This window comes from Mobula birostris, chromosome 2, assembly GCF_030028105.1.
Source record: "Mobula birostris isolate sMobBir1 chromosome 2, sMobBir1.hap1, whole genome shotgun sequence".
NCBI classification, from domain to species: domain Eukaryota; kingdom Metazoa; phylum Chordata; class Chondrichthyes; order Myliobatiformes; family Myliobatidae; genus Mobula; species Mobula birostris.
This window is the reverse complement of record NC_092371.1, coordinates 117,961,600-117,967,599: the sequence shown is the minus strand read 5'-3', so window position 1 is coordinate 117,967,599 and position 6,000 is coordinate 117,961,600.

The following is a 6,000-nucleotide window of genomic DNA, read 5'->3' as shown; positions in this document are numbered from 1 at the left end:
CTTTGAGCTTGAGGCTAGGCAGGAGGCTGGGGGTCTTCGGGCTTGAGGTTAGGCAGGAGGCTGTAGTCGTCGGGCTTGAGGCTAGGCCGGAAGCTGGAGACTTCGGGCTTGAGGCTAGGCAGGAGGCTGGAAGCTTCGGGTTTGAGGCTAGGCAGGAGGCTGGAGTCTTGAGGCTAGGCAGGAGGCTGGAGTCTTCAGGCTTGAGGCTAGGAAGGAGTCTGGAGTTTACAGGCTTGAGGCTAGGATAGAGGCTGGAGTCTTCAGGTTTGAGGCTAGGCAGGAGGCTGGAGTCTTCAGGCTTGAGGCTAGGTAGGAGGCTGGAATCTTCAGGCTTGAGGCTAGGCAAGAGGCCCGAGTCATCGGGCTTGAGGCTAAGCAGGAGGCTGGAGTCTTCGGGCTTGAGGCTAGGCAGCAGGCTGGAGTCTTCGGGCTTGAGGCTAGGCAGGAGGCTGGAGTATTCGCGCTTGAGGCTAGAAAGGAGGCTGGAGTCATCGGGCTTGAGGCTTGGCAGGAGGCTGTAGTCTTCGCGGTTGAGGCTACGCAGGAGGCTGGAGTCTTCAGGCTTGAAGCTAGGCAGTAGGCTGGAGTCTTTGGGTTTGTGGCTAGGCAGGAGGCTGGAAACTTCAGGCTTGAGGCTAGGAAGGAGTCTGGAGTCTGCAGGCTTGACGCTAGACATGAGGCTGGAGTCTTCGGGCTTGAGGCTAGGCAGGAGGCTGGATTCTTCGGGTTTGAGGCTAGGCAGGAGGCTGGACTCTTCAGGCTTGAGGCTTGGCAGGAGGCTGTAGTCTTCGCGGTTGAGGCTACGCAGGAGGCTGGAGTCTTCGGGCTTGAAGCTAGGCAGTAGGCTGGAGTCTTTGGGTTTGAGGCTAGGCAGGAGGCTGGAGTCTTTGGGCTTAAGGCTTGGCAGGATTCTGGAGTCTTTGAGCTTGAGGCTAGGCAGGAGGCTGGAGTCATCAGGCTTGAGGCTAGGCAGGAGGCTGGAGTCTTCGGGCTTGAGGCTAGGCAGGAGGCTGCAGTCTTCTGGCTTGAGGCTAGGCAGGAGGCTGGAGTCTTCGGGCTTAAGCCCAGGCAGGAGACTGGAGTCTTTGGGCTTGAGGCTAGGCAGGAGGCTGGCGTCTTCCGGCTTGAGGCTAGGCAGGAGGCTGGAGTCTTCGTGCTTGAGGCTAGGCAGGAGGCTGGACTCTTCGGGCTTGAGGCTTGGCAGGAGAGTGGAGTCTTCGGGCTTGAGGCTTGGCAGGAGGCTGCAGTCTTCAGGTTTGAAGCTTGGCAGGAGTCTGTATTCTTCGGGTTTGAGGCTTTGCAGGAGGCTTGGGTCTTCAGGCTTGAGGCTTGGAAGGAGGCTGGAGTCTTCGGGCTTGAGTCTTGGCAGGAGGCTGGAGTCTTCGGTCTTAAGGCTTGGCAGGAGGCTGGAGTCTTCGGGCTTGAGGCTAGGCAGGAGGCCCGAGTCTTCGGGCTTGAGGCTAGGCAGAAGGCTGGAGTCTTGAGGCTAAGCAGGAGGCTGGAGCCTTCGGGCTTGAGGCTAGGCAGGAGGCTGGAGTCTTCGGGCTTTGGGGCTAGGCAGGAGGCTGGAGTCTTGAGACTAGGCAGCACGCTGGAGTCTTCGGGCTTGAGGCTTGGCAGGAGGCTGGAGTCTTCGGGCTTGAGGCTTGTCAGGAGGCTGGAGTCGTCGGGCTTGAGGTTAGGCAGGAGGCTGGAGTCTTCGGGCTTGAGGCTAGGCAGAAGGCTATAGTCTTCGGGCTTGAGGCTTGTCAGGAGGCTGGAGTCTTCTGGCTTGAGGCTTGGCAGGAAGCTGGAGTCTTCAGGCTTGAGGCTTGGCAGGGGGCTGGAATCTTCAGCCTTGAGGCTAGGCAGGAGGCTGGAGTCTTCAGGCTTGAGGCTAGGCAGGAGGCTGGACTCTTCAAGCTTGAGGCTAGGCAGGAGGCTGGAGTCTTTGGGCTTGAGGCGTGGCAGGAGGCTGGAGTCTTCGGGCTTGAGGCCTGGCAGGAGGCTGGAGTCTTCCGTCTTTAGGCTTGGCAGGAGGCTGGAGTCTTCCGTCTTGAGGCTTGGCAGGAGGCTGGTGTCTTCGATCTTGAGGCTAGGCAGGAGGCTGGGGTCTTCAGGCTTGAGGCTTGGAAAGAGGCTGGAGTCTTCGGGCTTGAGGCTTGGCAGGAGGCTGGAGTCTTCGGTCTTAAGGCTTGGCAGGAGGCTGGAGTCTTCGGGCTTGAGGCCAGGCAGGAGGCCCGAGTCTTCAGGCTTGAGGCTAGGAAGGAGTCTGGAGTCTTCAGGCTTTAGGCTGGACAGGAGGCTGGAGTCTTCAGGCTTGAGGCTAGGCAGGAATCTGGAGTCTTCTGGTTTGAGGCTAGGCAGGAGGCTGGAGTCTTCAGGCTTGAGGCTAGGCAGAAGGCTGGAATCTTCATGCTTGAGGCTAGGCAGGAGGGTGGAGTCTTCAGGCTTGAGGCTAGGAAGGAGGCTGGAATCTTCAGCCTTGAGGCTAGGCAAGAGGCTGGAGTCTTCACTCTTGAGGCTTGGCAGGATGCTGGAGTCTTCGGGCTTGAGGCTAGGCAGGAGGCTGGAGCCTTCGGGTTTGAGGCTAGGCAGGAGGCTGGAGTCTTCGGGCTTGAGGCTTGTCAGGAGGCTGGAGTCGTCGGGCTTGTGGTTAGGCAGGAGGCTGGACTCTTCAATCTTGAGGCGAGGCAGGAGGCTGGAGTCTTCGGGCCTGAGGCTTGGCAGGATTCTGTAGTCTTCAGGCTTGAGGCTAGGCAGGAGGCTGGAGTCTTCAGGCTTGAGGCTAGGTAGGAGGCTGGAATCTTCAGGCTTGAGGCTAGGCAAGAGGCCCGAGTCATCGGGCTTGAGGCTAAGCAGGAGGCTGGAGTCTTCGGGCTTGAGGCTAGGCAGCAGGCTGGAGTCTTCGGGCTTGAGGCTAGGCAGGAGGCTGGAGTATTCGCGCTTGAGGCTAGAAAGGAGGCTGGAGTCATCGGGCTTGAGGCTTGGCAGGAGGCTGTAGTCTTCGCGGTTGAGGCTACGCAGGAGGCTGGAGTCTTCAGGCTTGAAGCTAGGCAGTAGGCTGGAGTCTTTGGGTTTGTGGCTAGGCAGGAGGCTGGAAACTTCAGGCTTGAGGCTAGGAAGGAGTCTGGAGTCTGCAGGCTTGACGCTAGACATGAGGCTGGAGTCTTCGGGCTTGAGGCTAGGCAGGAGGCTGGATTCTTCGGGTTTGAGGCTAGGCAGGAGGCTGGACTCTTCAGGCTTGAGGCTTGGCAGGAGGCTGTAGTCTTCGCGGTTGAGGCTACGCAGGAGGCTGGAGTCTTCGGGCTTGAAGCTAGGCAGTAGGCTGGAGTCTTTGGGTTTGAGGCTAGGCAGGAGGCTGGAGTCTTTGGGCTTAAGGCTTGGCAGGATTCTGGAGTCTTTGAGCTTGAGGCTAGGCAGGAGGCTGGAGTCATCAGGCTTGAGGCTAGGCAGGAGGCTGGAGTCTTCGGGCTTGAGGCTAGGCAGGAGGCTGCAGTCTTCTGGCTTGAGGCTAGGCAGGAGGCTGGAGTCTTCGGCCTTAAGCCCAGGCAGGAGACTGGAGTCTTTGGGCTTGAGGCTAGGCAGGAGGCTGGCGTCTTCCGGCTTGAGGCTAGGCAGGAGGCTGGAGTCTTCGTGCTTGAGGCTAGGCAGGAGGCTGGACTCTTCGGGCTTGAGGCTTGGCAGGAGAGTGGAGTCTTCGGGCTTGAGGCTTGGCAGGAGGCTGCAGTCTTCAGGTTTGAAGCTTGGCAGGAGTCTGTATTCTTCGGGTTTGAGGCTTTGCAGGAGGCTTGGGTCTTCAGGCTTGAGGCTTGGAAGGAGGCTGGAGTCTTCGGGCTTGAGTCTTGGCAGGAGGCTGGAGTCTTCGGTCTTAAGGCTTGGCAGGAGGCTGGAGTCTTCGGGCTTGAGGCTAGGCAGGAGGCCCGAGTCTTCGGGCTTGAGGCTAGGCAGAAGGCTGGAGTCTTGAGGCTAAGCAGGAGGCTGGAGCCTTCGGGCTTGAGGCTAGGCAGGAGGCTGGAGTCTTCGGGCTTTGGGGCTAGGCAGGAGGCTGGAGTCTTGAGACTAGGCAGCACGCTGGAGTCTTCGGGCTTGAGGCTTGGCAGGAGGCTGGAGTCTTCGGGCTTGAGGCTTGTCAGGAGGCTGGAGTCGTCGGGCTTGAGGTTAGGCAGGAGGCTGGAGTCTTCGGGCTTGAGGCTAGGCAGAAGGCTATAGTCTTCGGGCTTGAGGCTTGTCAGGAGGCTGGAGTCTTCTGGCTTGAGGCTTGGCAGGAAGCTGGAGTCTTCAGGCTTGAGGCTTGGCAGGGGGCTGGAATCTTCAGCCTTGAGGCTAGGCAGGAGGCTGGAGTCTTCAGGCTTGAGGCTAGGCAGGAGGCTGGACTCTTCAAGCTTGAGGCTAGGCAGGAGGCTGGAGTCTTTGGGCTTGAGGCGTGGCAGGAGGCTGGAGTCTTCGGGCTTGAGGCTTGGCAGGAGGCTGGAGTCTTCCGTCTTTAGGCTTGGCAGGAGGCTGGAGTCTTCCGTCTTGAGGCTTGGCAGGAGGCTGGTGTCTTCGATCTTGAGGCTAGGCAGGAGGCTGGGGTCTTCAGGCTTGAGGCTTGGAAAGAGGCTGGAGTCTTCGGGCTTGAGGCTTGGCAGGAGGCTGGAGTCTTCGGTCTTAAGGCTTGGCAGGAGGCTGGAGTCTTCGGGCTTGAGGCCAGGCAGGAGGCCCGAGTCTTCAGGCTTGAGGCTAGGAAGGAGTCTGGAGTCTTCAGGCTTTAGGCTGGACAGGAGGCTGGAGTCTTCAGGCTTGAGGCTAGGCAGGAATCTGGAGTCTTCTGGTTTGAGGCTAGGCAGGAGGCTGGAGTCTTCAGGCTTGAGGCTAGGCAGAAGGCTGGAATCTTCATGCTTGAGGCTAGGCAGGAGGGTGGAGTCTTCAGGCTTGAGGCTAGGAAGGAGGCTGGAATCTTCAGCCTTGAGGCTAGGCAAGAGGCTGGAGTCTTCACTCTTGAGGCTTGGCAGGATGCTGGAGTCTTCGGGCTTGAGGCTAGGCAGGAGGCTGGAGCCTTCGGGTTTGAGGCTAGGCAGGAGGCTGGAGTCTTCGGGCTTGAGGCTTGTCAGGAGGCTGGAGTCGTCGGGCTTGTGGTTAGGCAGGAGGCTGGACTCTTCAATCTTGAGGCGAGGCAGGAGGCTGGAGTCTTCGGGCCTGAGGCTTGGCAGGATTCTGTAGTCTTCAGGCTTGAGGCTAGGCAGGATTCTGGAGTCTTCAGGATGGAGGCTAGGCAGGAGGCTGCAGTCTTCGGTCTTGAGGCTAGGCAGGAGGCTGGAGTCTTCGGGCTTAAGCCCAGGCAGGAGGCTGGAGTCTTTGGGCTGGAGGCTAGGCAGGAGGCTGGCGTCTTCGGGCTTGAGGCTAGGCAGGAGGCCGGAGTCTTCGTGCTTGAGGCTAGGCAGGAGGCTGGACTCTTCAGGCTTGAGGCTTGGCAGGAGGCTGGAGTCTTTGGGCTTAAGGCTTGGCAGGATGCTGGAGTCTTTGAGCTTGAGGCTAGGCAGGAGGCTGGAGTCGTCAGGCTTGAGGCTAGGCAGGAGGCTGAGGATCTTCGGGCTTGAGGCTAGGCAGGAGGCTGGAGTCTTCGGCCTTGAGGCTAGGAAGGAGGCTGTAGTCGTTGGGCTGGAGGCTAGGCCGGAGGCTGGAGTCTTGCGGCTAGGCAGGAGGCTGGAGTCTTCAGGGTTGAGGCGAGGCAGGAGGCTGGAGTCTTCAGGCTTGAGGCTAGGAAGGAGTCTGGAGTTTAAAGGCTTGAGGCTAGGCAGGAGGCTGGAGTCTTCAGGCTTGAGGCTAGGCAGGAGTCTGGAATCTTCAGGCTTGAGGCTAGGCAGGTGGGTGGAGTCTTCAGGCTTGAGGCTAGGAAGGAGGCTGGAATCTTCAGGCTTGAGGCTAGGCAGGATGCTGGAGTCATCGGGCTTGAGGCTAGGCAGGAGGCTGGAGTCTTCGGGCTTGATGCTAGGCAGGAGGCTGGAGGATTCGCGCTTGAGGCTAGAAAGGAGGCTGGAG